The following is a 15960-nucleotide window of genomic DNA, read 5'->3' on the forward strand; positions in this document are numbered from 1 at the left end:
GAATAGCCAAAGCAATCTTGAGAACAAAAAACGGAGCTGGAGAAATGAGGCTCCCAGTCTTCAGACTATACTACAAAGTTATAGTAATCAACACAGTAAGGCACTGGCACAAAAACAGAAATATAGATCAGTGGAACAGGATAGAAAGCTCAGAGTTAAACCCACACAATATGGTCACCTTATCTTTGATAAATAGGCAGGAATGTACAGTGGAGAAAGGACAGCCTCTTCAATAATTGGTGCTGGGAAAACAGGAGAGGTACATGTTAAAGTATGAGAATAGAACACTCCCTAACATCATACACAAAAATAAGCTCAATATGGGTTAAAGACCTAAATGTAAGGCCAGAAAGTATTAAACTCTGAGAGGAAAACATAGGCAGAACACTCTATGACATAAATCACAGCAAGATCCTTTTTGATCCACGTCCTAGAGAAATGGAAATAAAAGCAAAAACAAACAAATGAGACATAGTGAAACTTGAAAGCTTTTGCACAGCAGAGGAAACCATAAACAAGAGTAAAAGACAACCCTCACAATGGGAGAAAATATTTGAAAATGAAGCAACTGACAAAGGATTAATCTCCAAAATTTACAAGCAGCCCATGCAGCTCATCAAGAATAAAACAAACAACCCAATCCAAAAATGGGCAGAAGACCTAAATAGACATTTCTCCAAAGAAGATATACAGACTGCCAACAAACACATGAAAGAATGCTCAACATCATTAATCATTAGAGAAATGGAAATCAAAACTACAATGAGATATCATCTCACACCAGTCAGAATGGCCATCAACAAAAAATCTAAAAACAATAAATGCTGGAGAGGGTGTGGAGAAAAAGTAACACTCCTGCACTGCTGGTGGGAATGTGAATTGGTTCAGCCACTATGGAGAACAGTATGGAGGTTCCTTAAATAACTCCAAATAGAACTACCATATGACCCAGCAATCCCACAACTCCGCATATACCCTGAGAAAACAATAATTCAAAAAGAGTCATGTACCAAAATGTTCATTGCAGATATATTTAAAATAGCCAGAAGATGGAAACAACCCAAGTGTCCATCATCAGATGAATGGATAAAGAAGATGTGGCAGGGGAGACAAGGGGAAGATGTCAGAAGACTAAAATGCGGATATCACCCGACTCCCCACAGATACACCGGAAATACATCTACACGTGGAACAACTCCTACAGAACACCTACTGTTTGCTCGCAGAAGACCTCAGTCCTTCCAAAAGGCAAGAAACTCCCCACGTACCTGGGTACGGCAAAAGAAAAAAGAAAAAACACAGAATAAAGAATAGGTATGGGACCTTCACCAGTGGGAGGGAGATGTGAAGGAGGAAATGTTTCCACACACTAGGAAGCCCCTTCACAGATGGAGACTGCAGGTGGCCACGGTGCGGGGGAGCTTCGGAGCCATGGAGGAGAGCACAGCAACAGGGGAGCGGAGGGAAAAGCAGGGAGATTCCCGCACAGAGGATCAGTGCCAACTGCCACTCACCAGCCCGGGAGGCTTGTCTTCTCACCCGCCGGGGTGGGCGAGGCTGTGAGCTGAGGCTCGGGCTTTGGTCAGAGTGTAGGGTGAGGACTGGGGTTGGGGGCATGAACACAGCCTGAAGGGGTTAATGCACAACGTCTAGCCGTGAGGGAGTACGGGAAAAGGTCTGGAGCTCCCGAAGAGGCAAAAATCTTTTTCTTCCCTCTTTGTTTCCTGGTGCACGAGGAGAAGGGACTGAGAGCGCTGCTTAAAGGAACTCCAGAGATGGGCACGAGCCGCGGCTAAAAGAGCGGACCCCAGAGACGGGCGGAAGACGCTAAGGCTGCTGCTGCCACCACCAAGGGGCCTGTGTGGCAGCATATGTCACTATCCACACCCCATTTCCAGGGAGCCTGTGCAGCCCGCCAGGGATCCAGGTACAACTTCCCAGGAGAACGCATGGCGGGCCTCAAGCTGGTGCAACGTCACGCTGGCCTCTGCTGCTGCAGGCTCGCTCTGCACTCCGCACCCCTCCCTCCCCAAAGCCTGAGTGAGCCAGAGCCCCCGAATCAGCGGCTCCTTTAACCCCATCCTGTCTGAGTGAAAAAACAGATGCCCTGCAGGGACCTACACTCAGAGGCGGGGCCAAATCCAAAGCTTAGCCCCTGGGAGCTGTGAGAATAAAGAAGAGAAAGGGAAATCTCTCCCAGCAGCCTCTGAAGCAGAGATTAAAGCTCCACAATCAACATGATGTAACCTGCATCTGTGGAAAATTTGAATAGACAACGAATCATCCCAAATTGAGGAGGTGGACTTTGAGAGCAAGATTTATGATTTTTTCCCCTTTTCCTCTTTTTGTGAGTGTGTATGTGTATCCTTCTATATGAGATTTTGTCTGTATAGTTTTGCTTCCACCATTTGTCCTAAGGTTCTATCCATCCTTTTTTTAAAAAAATAATTTTTCTTAATAAGTATATTTTAATTTAATAACTTTATTATATTTTACTTTATTTTACTTTATATTATCTTCGTTTTTTTCTTTCTTTTATCCTTCCTTCCCTCCTTCCTTCCTTCTTCTCACCATCCCTCCCTCCCAACCTCGCTCCCTCCTTCCCTCCTTTCTTTCTTTCCTTCCTTCTTTTCTTTTTTCTTTGTTTATTCCTTCCTCCCTTCCTTCCTTTCTTCATTCCTTCCCTCCCTTCTTTCTTTCTTTCTCCCTTTCTTTCTTTCTTTCTTTCTTTCTTTCTTTCTCTCTCTTTCTTTCTTTCTTTCCTCCTACTTCTACTAATTCTTTCTCTCTACATTTTCTCCCTTTGATTCTGGGCTGTGTGGATGAAAGGCTCTTGGGGCTGCAGCCAGGAGTCAGTGCTGTGCCACTGAGGTGGGAGAGCCAACTTCAGGACACTGGTCAACAAGAGACCTCCCATCTCCACATAATATCAAATGGAGAAAATCTCCAAGAGATCTCCATCTCAACACCAGCACCCAGCTTCACTCAACGACCAGCAAGCTACAGTGCTGGACAACCTATGCCAAACAACTAGCAAAACAGGAACACAACCCCACCCATTATCAGAGATGCTGCTTAAAATCATAATAAGTCCACAGACACCCCAAAACACACCAGCAGACATGGACCTGCCCACCAGAGAGACACATCCACCGGAACCCAGGCACTACTCCCCTCCACCAGTAAGCCAACAGAACCCACTGAACCAACTTTAGCCACTGTGGACAGACAACAAAAACAATGGGAACTACGAACCTGCAGCCTGGAAAAAGGAGACCCCAAACACAGTAAGATAAGCAAAATGAGAAGACAAAAAAACACACAGTAGATGAAAGAGCAAGGTAAAATCCCACCAGATATAACACATGAAGAGGAAATAGGCAGTCTACCTGAAAAAGAATTCAGAATAATGATAGTAAAGATGATCCAAATTCATGGAAATAGAATAGTTAAAATTCAAGAAACATTTAACGAGGACCTAGAAGAACTAAAGATGAAACAAACAATGATGAACAACACAATAAGTGCAATGAAAAATATTCTAGATGGGATCAATAGTAGAATAACTGAGGCAGAAGAACGGATAAGTGACCTGGAAACGAAAATAGTGGAAATAACTACTGCAGAGCAGAATAAAGAAAAAAGAATGAAAAGAATTGAGGACAGTCTCAGAGACATCTGGGACAATGTTAAATGCACCAACATTCGAATTATAGGGTTTCCAGAAGAAGAAGAGAAAAAGAAAGGGACTGAGAAAATATTTGAAGAGATTATAGTTGAAAACTTCCCTAATATGGGAAAGGAAATAGTTAATCAAGTCTAGGAAGCACAGAGAGTCCCATACAGGATAAATCCAAGGAGAAATACACCAAGACACATATTAATCAAGTTGTAAAAAATTAAATACTAAGAAAGCATATTAAAAGCAGCAAGGGAAAAACAACAAATAACACACAAGGGAATCCCCATAAGGTTAATAGCTGATCTTTCAGCAGAAACTCTGCAAGCCAGAAGGGAGTGACAGAACATATTGAAAGTGATGAAGGAGAAAAATCTGCAGCCAAGATTACTCTACACAGCAAGGATTTCATTCAGATTTGATGGAGAATTTACAACTTTACAGACAAGCAAAAGCTGAGAGAGTTCAGCACCACCAAACCAGCTTTCCAACAAATGCTAAAGGAACTTCTCTAGGCAAGAAACACAAGAGAAGGAAAAGACATACAATAACGAACCTAAAACAATTTTGAAAATGGGAATAGGAATGTACATATCGATAATTACCTTAAATGTAAATGGACTAAATGTTCCCAGCAAAAGACACAGATTGACTGAATGTAAACAAAAACAAGACCCATATATATGCTGTCTACAAGAGACCCACATCAGACCTAGAGAAACATACAGACTGAAAGTAAGAGAATGGAAAAAGATATTCCATGCAAATGGAAACCGAAAGAGCGCTGGAGTAGCAATTCTCATATCAGACAAAATAGACCTTAAAATAAAGACTATTAGAAGAGACAAAGAAGGACACTACATAATGATCAAGGAATTGATCCAAGAAGAACATATAACAATTAGAAATATTTATGCACCCAACATAGGAGCACCTCAATACATAAGGCAAATACTAACAGCCATAAAAGGGGAAGTTGACAGTAAAACATTCATAGTAGGGGCCTTCAACACCCCACTTTCACCAATGGACAGATCATCCAAAATGAAAATAAATAAGGAAACACAAGCTTTCAATGATACATTAAACAAGATGGACTTAATTGATATTTATAGGACACTCCATCCAAAAACAACAGAATACACATTTTTCTCAAGTGGTCATGGAATATTCTCCAGGATAGATCATATCTTGGGTCACAAATCAACCCTTCGTAAATTTAAGAAAATTGAAATTGCATCAAGTATCTTTTCTGACCACAATGCCATGAGACTAGATATCAATTACAGGAAAAGACCTGTAAAAAATACAAACACATGGAGGCTAAACAATACACTACTTAATAACGAAGTGATCACTCAAAAAATCAAAGAGGAAATAAAAAAATACTTAGAAAAAAATGATAATGGAGACACTATGACCCAAAATCTATGGGATGCAGCAAAAGCAGTTGTAAGAGAGAAGTTTATAGCAATAAAAGCCCACCTTAAGAAACAGGAAACATCTCGAATAAACAGCCTAACCTTGCACCTAAAGCAATTAGAAAAAGAAAAACAAAAACCCCCAAATTTTGCAGAAGGAAAGATATCATAAAAATCAGATCAGAAATAAATGAAAAAGAAATGGAGGAAACAATAGCAAAGATCAATAAAACTAAAAGCTGGTTCTTTGAGAAGATAAACAAATAGATAACCATTAGACAGACTCATCAAGAAAAAAAGGGAGAAGACTCAAATCAATAGAATTAGAAAAGAAATAGGAGAAGTAACAACTGACACTGCAGAAATACAAAAGATCATGAGAGATTACCACAAGCAACTCTTTGCTACTAAAATGGCAACCTGGAAGAAATGGTGAAATTCTTACAAATGCACAACCTGCCAAGGCTGAATCAGGAAGAAATAGAAAATATGAACAGACCAAACACAAGCACTGAAATTGAAACTGTGATTAAAAACCTTCCAACAAACAAAAGCCCAGGACCAGATTGCTTCACAGGCGAATTCTATCAAACATTAAGAGAAGAGCTAACAACAATATTTCTCAAACTCTTCCATCACATATCAGAGGATGGGATGAACACACCCAAGTTCATTCTACAAGGCCACCATCACCTTGATATCAAAACCAGACAAGGATGTCACAAAGAAAGAAAACTACAGACCAATATCATTGAAGAACATAGATGCAAAAATCCTCAACAAAATACTAGCAAACAGAAGCCAACAGCACATTAAAAGGATCATACACCATGATCAAGTGGGGTTTATTCCAGGAATGCAAGGATTCTTCAATATACGCAAATCTATCAATGTGATAAAGCATATTAACAAATTGAAGGAGAAAAACCATATGATCATCTCAATAGATGCAGAGAAAGCTTTTGACAAAATTCAACACCCACTTATGATAAAAACCCTGCCAAAAGTAGGCATAGAGGGGACTTTCCTCAATGTAATAAAGGTCATATATGAGAAACCCACAGCCAACATCATCCTCAATGGGGAAAAACTGAAAGCATTTCCACTAAGATCAGGAACAAGATAAGATTGACCACTCTCACCACTCTTTCAACGTAATTTTGGAAGTTTTAGACACAGCAAACAAGAAAAAATGGAAATAAAAGGAATCCAAATCGGAAAAGAAGAAGTAAAGCTGTCACTGTTTGCAGATGACATGATCCTATACATAGAGAATCCTAAAGATGCTACCAGAAAACTACTAGAGCTAATCAATGCATTTGGTAAAGTAACAGGATACAAAATTAATGCACAGAAATCTCTTGCATTCCTATACACTAATGATGAAAAATCTGAAAGTGAAATCAAGAAAACACTCACATTTACCATTGCAACAAAATGAATAAAGCATCTAGGAATAAACCTACCTAAGGAGACAAAAGACCTGTATGCAGAAAATTATAAGACACTGATGAAAGAAATTAAAGATGATACAAATAGATGGAGAGATATACTATGTTCTTGGATTGGAAGAATCAACCTTGTGAAAATGACTCTACTACCCAAAGCAATCTACAGATTCAATGCCATCCCTATCAAACTACCACTGGCATTGTTCACCGAACTAGAACAAAAAATTTCACAATTTGTATGGAAACACCAAAGACCCCGAATAGCCAAAGCAATCTTGAGAACAAAAAATGGATCTGGATGAATCAGCCTCCTTGACTTCAGACTATACTACATAGCTACAGTAATCAAGACAGTATGGTACTGGCACACAAACAGAAAGATAGATTAATGGAATAAGTTGGAAAGCCCAGAGATAAACCCACATCAGTATGGTCACCTTATCTTTGATAAAGGTGGCAGGAATGTACAGTGGAGAAAGGACAGCCTCTTCAATAAGTGGTGCTGGGAAAACTGGACAGGTACATGTAAAAGTATGAGATTAGATCACGCCCTAACACCTTACACAAAAAAAAAGCTCAAAATGGATTAAAGACCTAAATGTAAGGCCAGAAACTATCAAACTCTTAGAGGAAAACATAGGCAGAACACTCTATGACATAAATCACAGCAAGATCCTTTTTGACCCACCTCCAAGAGAAATGGAAATAAAAACAAAAATAAACAAATGGGACCTAATGAAACTTCAAAGCTTTTGCACAGCAAAGGAAACCATAAACAAGACTGAAAGACAACCATCAGAATGGGAGAAAATATTTGCATATGAAGCAACTGACAAAGGATTAATGTCCAAAATTTACAAGCAGCTCCTGCAGCTCAATAAGAAAAAAACAAAAAACCCAATCCAAAAATGGGCAGAAGACGAAAATAGACATTTCTCCAAAGAAGATATTCAGACTGCCAGCAACCACATGAAAGAATGTTAAACATCATTAATCATTAGAGAAATGTAAATCAAAACTACAATGAGATACACCAGTCAGAATGTCCATCATCAAAATATCTAGAAAAAATAAATGCTGGAGAGGGTGTGAAGAAAAGGGAACACTCCTGCACTGCTTGTGGGAATGTGAATGGGTACAGCCACTATGGAGAACAGTATGGAGGTTCCTTTAAAAACTACAAATAGAACTACCATATGACCCAGCAATCCCACTACTGGGCATATACCCTGAGAAAACCGAAATTCAAAAAGAGTCATGTACCCAAATTTTCATTGCAGCTCTCTTTACAGTAACCTGGAGATTGAAACAACCTAAGTGCCCATCATCGGATGAATGGATAAAGAAGATGTGGCACATATATACAATGGAATATTACTCAGCCATAAAAAGAAACGAATTTGAGCTATTTGTAATGAGGTGGATAGACCTAGAGTCTGTCATACAGAGTGATGTAAGTCAGAAAGAGAAAGACAAATACCATATGCTAACACATACATGGGATTTAAGGAAAAAAATGTCATGAAGAACGTAGCGGTAAGACAGGAATAAAGACACAGACCTACTGGAGAATGGACTTGAGGATATGGGGAGGGGAAAGTGTGAGATGTGAGAAAGCGAGAGAGATGGATGGACATATATACACTACCAAACGTAAGGTAGATAGCTAGTGTGAGCAGCCGCATATCACATGGATATCAGCTCGGTGCTTTGTGACTGCCTGGAAGGGTGGTATAGGGAGGGTGGGAGGGAGGGAGATGCAAGAGGGAAGAGATATGGGAACATATTTATATGTATAAATATGTTATAATTTGTTATAAAGCAGAAAAATTATATAAATTATTACAAATACAAATTACATAAATACAAATTATATAAATTTGTTATAAAGCAGAAAATACCACACCATTGTAACACAATTATATAAAAATTTGTTATAAAGCAGAAAATACCACACCATTGTAACACAATTATACCCCAATAAAGATAGTAATAAAAAGAAGATGTGGCACGTATATACAATGGAATATTACTCAGCCATGAAAAGAAATGAAATTGAGTTATTTGTAGTGAGGTGGATGGACATAGAGTCTGTCATACAGAGTGAAGTATGTCAGAAAGAGAAAGACAAATACCATATGCTAACACATATATATGGAATCTAAGAAAAAATGTCATGAAGAACCTAGGTGTAAGACAGGAATAAAGACACAGACCTACTGGACAATGGACTTGAGGATATGGTGAGGGGGAAGGCTATGCTGGGACGAAGTGAGAGAGTGGCATGGACATATATACACCCCCAAATGTAAAATAGATAGCTAGTGGGGAGCAGCCGAATAGCACAGGGAGATCAACTCGGTACTTTGTGGCCACCTAGAGTTGTGGAATAGGGAGTGTGGGAGGGAGGGAGATGCAAGAGGGAAGAGATATGGGAATATATGTATATGTATAACTGATTCAGTTTGTTATAAAGCAGAAACTAACACACCATTGTAAAGCAATTATAGTCCAATAAAGGTGTAAAAAAAAGATTCCTTTGGCTTTTTGGTGTCTTTTGTGTTATCTTACAAACTGTGAAATTTTTTGTTCTAATTCTGTGAAAAATGCCATTGGTACTTTGATAGGTATTGCACTGAATCTGTAGATTGCTTTGGGTAATATAGTCATTTTCACAATATTGATTCTTCCAATCCAATAACAGACATGATCTATTCTGAAGTACTCTTGGACTCATTGATGAATCCCATAATATGGCTGATTTGCATATTCTTAATTGATAATGAAAGTATCTTCATTAATCCTGACCATAAAAGTAATGCAAGTAACAATTATAGTTGAAATCTCTTTCAGCAAGTGAGGATGTATTTCTTATGATGAAGTGATCCTATGCTAATACATTCTAAGTCATAGGTAATGTTTCCTTTAATTCCTAAAGGACGTATCTTGTGAGAAATGTGAAAGCATTTTTCTATAATATGATGGTTGTGGGTAGGGATCTAAAGGGGAATTTTAAAAAAAGTAGAATTTATACTTGCTGGATCCTGAAAGTTTTTTGATAGTGGAAGCAATGTCCTTAATTGATCTAAGTTAAAACAAAGTAAATTATGAAGAACATTTCCTGTTGCCTTTGTTAACATTAACGTCAGAACGTCTCACTCTATTAAGTCTTCTTCACTCATTTCACAGAGATCAATAAAACAAGTCTCTTATTCTTTTCTTCTCCAGAAATCCTGGCACTAAACTGAGTGTGGGGGGACCTTGAAGATGGCGGAAGAGTAAGACACGGAGATCACCTTCCTCCCCACAGATACACCAGAAATACATCTACACGTGGAACAACTCCTACAGAACACCTACTGAACGCTGGCAGAAGACCTCAGACCTCCCAAAAGGCAAGAAACTCCCCACGTACCTGGGTAGGGCAAAAGAAAAAAAAAGAAAAAACAGAGACAAAAGAATAGGGACGGCACCTGTACCAGTGGGAGGGAGCTGTGAAGGAGGAAAAATTTCCACACACTAGGAAGCCCCTTCGCGGGCGGAGACTGCGGGAGGCAGAGGGGGGAGCTTCGAAGCCGCGGAGGAGTGCACAGCAACGGGTGCGGAGGGCAAAGCGGGGAGATTCCCGCACAGAGGATCGGTGCCGACCGGCACTCACCAGGCCAAGAGGCTTGTCTGCTCACCCGCCGGGGCGGGCGGGGCTGCGAGCTGAGGCTCTGAGGCTCGGATTTCGGTTTCGGACTGAGTGCAGGGAGAGGACTGGGGTTGGCTGCTTGAACATAGCCTGAAGGGGTTAGTGCACCACGGCTAGCCGGGAGGGAGTCCGGGGAAAAGTGCGCCTGCCGAAGAGGCAAGAGACTTTTTCTTCCCTCTTTGTTTCCTGGTGTGTGAGGAGAGGGGTTTAAGAATGCTGCTTGAGGGAACTCCGGAGACGGGCGCGAGCCGCGGCTAATAGCGCGGACCCCAGAGACGGGCGGGAGACGCTAAGGCTGCTGCTGCCGCCACCGAGGGGCCTGTGTGCGAGCACAGGTCACTCTCCACACCCCTCTTCCGCGGAGCCTGTGCAGCCCGCCACTGCCAGGTTCCCGGGATCCAGAGACAACTTCCCCGGGAGAACGCACAGCACGCCTCAGGCTGGTGCAAAGTCACGCCGGCCTTTGCCACTGCAGGCCCGCCCTGCACTCCCGGCCCCTCCCTCCCCGCTGGCCTGAGTGCGCCAGAGCCCCCGTATCAGCGGCTCTTTTAACCCCGTCCTGTCTGAGCAAAAAACAGACGCCCTCCAGCGACCTACACGCAGTGGCAGGGCCAAATCCAAAGCTGAGCCACTGGGAGCTGTGAGAACAAAGAGAAAGGGAAATCTCTCCCAGCAGCCTCAGAAGCAGTGGATTAAAGCTCCACAACCAACTTGATATACCCTGCATCTGTGGAATACCTGAATAGACAACCAATCATCCCAAATTTAGGAAGTGGACTTTAGGAGCAAGATCTATGATTTTTTTCCCTTTTCCTCTTTTTGTGAATGTATATGTGTATGTTTCTGTGTGAGATCTTGCCTGTATAGTCTTGCTTCCATCATTTGTCCTAGGGTTCTATCCGTCCATGGATTTTTTTAAAAAATTTCTTTCTTAATAATCAATTTTAATTTTAATAACATTATTATACTTTACCTTCTTTCTTTCTTTCTTTCTTTCTTTCTTTCTTTCTTTCTTTCTTTCTTTCTTTCTTTCTTTCCTTCTTTCCTTCCCTCCTTTAGACAACGAATCATCCCAAATTGAGGAGGTGGTCTCTGACAGCAAGATTTAGGATTTTTCCCCATTTACCTCTTTTAGTGAGGGTGTATGTGTATGCTTCTGTGTAAGATTTTGTCTGTATAGCTTTGCTTCCAACATTTGTCCTAAGGTTCTATCCGTCCCTTTTTTTTTTTCTAAATAAGAATTTTTTTAATTCAATAACTTTATTATACTTTATTTATTTTTACTGTATCTTCTTTCTTTCTGTCTTTTTTCCTTCTTTCCCTCCTTCCTTCCTTCCTCCCTCCCTCCCTCACTTCTTTCCTTCTTGCCTTCTTTCCTTCTTTGCTTCTTTCTTTCTTCCTTCCTTCCTTTCTTCCCTCCTTTCCTTCTTTCTTTCCTCATACTTCTACTAATTCCCTCTACTTTTTCTCCCTTTTATCCTGAGCCGTGTGGATGAAAAGCTCTTGGTGCTCCAGCCAGGAGTCAGGGCTCTGCCTCTGAGTTAGGAGAGCCAACTTCAGGACACTGGTCAACAAGAGACCTCCCAGCTCCACATAATATCAAGCAGCGAAAATCTCCCAGACACTTCCATCTTAACACCAGCACCCAGCTTCACTCAACGACCAGCAAGCCACAGTGCTGGACAACCTATGCCAAACAACTAGCAAACCAGGAACACAACCCCACCCATTAGCAGAGAGGCTGCCTAAAATCATAATAAGGCCACAGACACCCCAAAACACACCACCAGACGTGAACCTGCCCACTAGAAAGACAAGATCCAGCCTCATCTACCACAACACAGGCACTAGTACCCTCCACCAGGAAACCTACACAACCCACTGAACCAACCTTAGCCACTGGAGACAGACACCAAAAACAGCAAGAACTACGAACCTGCAGCCTGCAAAGGAGACCCCAAACACAGTAAGATAAGCAAAATGAGAAGACAGAAAAACACACAGCAGATAAAGGAGCAAGATAAAAATGCACCAGACTTAACAAATGAAGAGGAAATAGGCAGTCTACCTGAAAAAGAATTCAGAATAATGATAGTAAGGATGATCCGAAATCTTGGAGATAGAATGGACAAAATCCAAGAATCAGTTAACAAGGACCTAGAAGAACTAAAGATGAAACAAGCAACGATGAACAACACAATAAATGAAATTAAAAGTACTCTAGATGAGATCAATAGCAGAATAACTGAGGCAGAAGAACGGATAAGTAACCTGGAAGATAAAATAGTGGAAATAACTACTGCAGAGCAGAATAAAGAAAAAAGAATGAAAAGAACTGAGGACAGTCTGAGAGACCTCTGGGACAACACTAAACGCACCAACATTCGAATTATAGGGGTTCCAGAAGAAGAAGAGAAAAAGAAAGGGACTGAGAAAATATTTGAAGAGATTATAGTTGAAAACTTCCCTAATATGGGAAAGGAAATAGTTAATCAAGTCCAGGAAGCACAGAGAGTCCCATACAAGATAAATCCAAGGAGAAATACGCCAAGACACATATTAATCAAACTGTCAAAAATTAAATACAAAGAAAGCATATTAAAAGCAGCAAGGGAAAACCAACAAATAACACATAAGGGAATCCCCATAAGGTTAACAGCTGATCTCTCAGCAGAAACCCTACAAGCCAGAAGGGAGTGGCAGGACATACTGAAAGTGATGAAGGAGAAAAACCTGCAGCCAAGACTACTCTACCCAGCAAGGATCTTATTCAGATTTGATGGAGAAATTAAAAGCTTTACAGACAAGTAAAAGCTGAGAGAGTTCAGCACCACCAAACCAGCTTTACAACAAATGCTAAACGCTCTTCTCTAGGCAAGAAACACAAGAGAAGGAAAAGACCTATAATAACGAACCCAAAACAATTTAGAAAATGGGAATAGGAAGGTACATATCGATAATTACTTTAAATGTAAATGGACTAAATGCTCCCACCAAAAGACACAGATTAGCTGAATGGATACAAAAACAAGACCCTTATATATGCTGTCTACAAGAGACCCACATCAGACCTAGAGACACATACAGACTGAAAGTAAGGGGATGGAAAAAGATATTCCATGCAAATGGAAACCAAAAGAAAGCTGGAGGAGCAATTCTCATATCAGACAAAATAGATTTTAAAATAAGGACTATTAAAAGAGACAAAGAAGGACACTACATAATGATCAAGGGATCGATCCAAGAAGAAGATATAACAATTGTAAATATTTATGCACCCAAGATAGGCGCACCTCAATACATAAGGCAAATACTAACAGCCATAAAAGGGGAAATCGACAGTAACACATTCATAGTAGGGGACTTAAACACTCCACTTTCACCCATGGACAGATCATCCAAAATGAAAATAAATAAGGAAACACAAGCTTTAAATGATACATTAAACAAGATGGACTTAATTGTTATTTATAGTACACTCCATCCAAAAACAACAGAATACACTTTTTTCTCAAGTGCTCTTGGAACATTCTCCAGGATAGATCATATCTTGGGTCACAAATAAAGCCTTGGTAAATTTAAGAAAATTGAAATTGTATCAAATATCTTTTCTGACCACAATGCCATGAGACTAGATATCAATTACAGGAAAAGATCTGTAAAAAATACAAACACATGGAGGCTAAACAATACACTACTTAATAATGAAGTGATCACTGAAGAAATCAAAGAGGAAATCAAAAAATACCTAGAAACAAATGACAATGGAGACACAACGACCCAAAACTTGTGGGATGCAGCAAAAGCAGTTCTAAGGGGGAAGTTTATAGCAATACAAGCCCACCTTAAGAAGCAGGAAACATCTAGAATAAACAACCTAACCTTGCACCTCAAGCAATTAGAGAAAGAAGAACAAAAAAAAACCCAAAGCTAGCAGAAGGAAAGAGATCATAAAAATCAGATCAGAAATAAATGAAAAAGAAATGAAGGAAACAATAGCAAAGATCAATAAAACTAAAAGCTGGTTCTTTGAGGAGATAAACAAAATAGATAAACCACTAGCCAGACTCATCAAGAAAAAAAGGGAGAAGACTCAAATCAATAGAATTAGAAATGAAAAAGGAGAGGTAACAACTGACACTGCAGAGATAAAAGAGATCATGAGAGATTACTACAAGCAACTCTATGCCAATAAAATGGACAATCTGGAAGAAATGGACAAATTCTTAGAAATGCACAACCTGCCAAGACTGAATCAGGAAGAAATAGAAAATATGAACAGACCAATCACAAGCACTGAAATTGAAACCATGATTAAAAATCTTCCAACAAGCAAAAGCCCAGGACCAGATGGCTTCACAGGCGAATTCTCTCAAACATTTAGGGAAGAACTATCACCTATCCTTCTCAAACTCTTCCAAAATATAGCAGAGAGAGGAACACTCCCCAACTCATTTTATGAGGCCACCATCACCTTGATACCAAAACCAGACAAGGATATCACAAAGAAAGAAAACTACAGGCCAATATCACTGATGAACATAGATGCAAAAATCCTCAACAAAATACTAGCAAACAGAATCCAACAGCACATTAAAAGGATCATACATCATGATCAAGTGGGGTTTATTCCAGGAATGCAAGGATTCTTCAATATACGCAAATCTATCAATGTGATAAACCATATTAACAAATTGAAGGAGAAAAACCATATGATCATCTCAATAGATGCAGAGAAAGCTTTTGACAAAATTCAACACCCATTTATGATAAAAACCCTGCCAAAAGTAGGCATAGAGGGAACTTTCCTCAACATAATAAAGGCCATATATGACAAGCCCACAGCAAATATCATCCTCAATGGTGAAAAACTGAAAGCATTTCCACTAAGATCAGGAACAAGACAAGGTTGCCCACTCTCACCACTCTTATTCAACATAGTTTTGGAAGTTTTAGGCACAGCAATCAGAGAAGAAAAGGAAATAAAAGGAATCCAAATCAGAAAAGAAGAAGTAAAGCTGTCACTGTTTGCAGATGCCATGATCCTATACATAGAGAACCCTAAAGATGCTACCAGAAAACTACTAGAGCTAATCAATGAATTTGGTAAAATGGCAGGATACAAAATTAATGCACAGAAATCTCTGGCATTCCTATATACTAATGATGAAAAATCTGAAAGTGAAATCAAGAAAACACTCCCATTTATCATTGCAACAAAAAGAATAAAATATCTAGCAATAAACCTACCTAAGGAGACAAAAGACCTGTATGCCGAAAATTATAAGACACTGATGAAAGTAATTAAAGATGATACAAATAGATGGAGAGATATACCATGTTCTTGGATTGGAATAATCAACATTGTGAAAATGACTCTATTACCCAAAGCAATCTATAGATTCAATGCAATCCCTATCAAACTACCACTGGCATTTTTCACAGAAGTAGCACAAAATATTTTGCTATTTGTATGGAAACACAAAAGACCCTGAATAGCCAAAACAATCTTGAGAGCGAAAAAAGAACTGGAGGAATCAGGCTCCCTGACTTCAGACTATACTACAAAGCTACAGTTATCAAGACAGTATGGTACTGGCACAAAAACAGAAAGATAGATCAATGGAACAGGATAGAAAGCCCCGAGATAAACCCATGCACATATGGACACCTTATCTTTGATAAAGGTGGCAGGAATGCACAGTGGAGAAAGGA

At 39.8% G+C, this 15960-nt stretch overlaps 1 long non-coding RNA gene across 1 annotated transcript in view; it reads right to left on the minus strand.

The window, feature by feature from the left end:
- LOC309977761 overlaps window positions 1–11730 on the minus strand; it is an 80557-nt gene extending 68827 nt beyond the window's left edge. Inside the window, exon 1 of the long non-coding RNA XR_014327096.1 lies at window positions 11204–11730. This is a non-coding gene — a long non-coding RNA (uncharacterized lncRNA). The remainder of the gene's footprint in view (window positions 1–11203) is intronic.
- Window positions 11731–15960: the final 4230 nt, after the last annotated feature.

Source organism: Leucopleurus acutus (genome assembly GCF_964270905.1).
Source record: "Leucopleurus acutus genome assembly, chromosome: X".
NCBI classification, from domain to species: domain Eukaryota; kingdom Metazoa; phylum Chordata; class Mammalia; order Artiodactyla; family Delphinidae; genus Leucopleurus; species Leucopleurus acutus.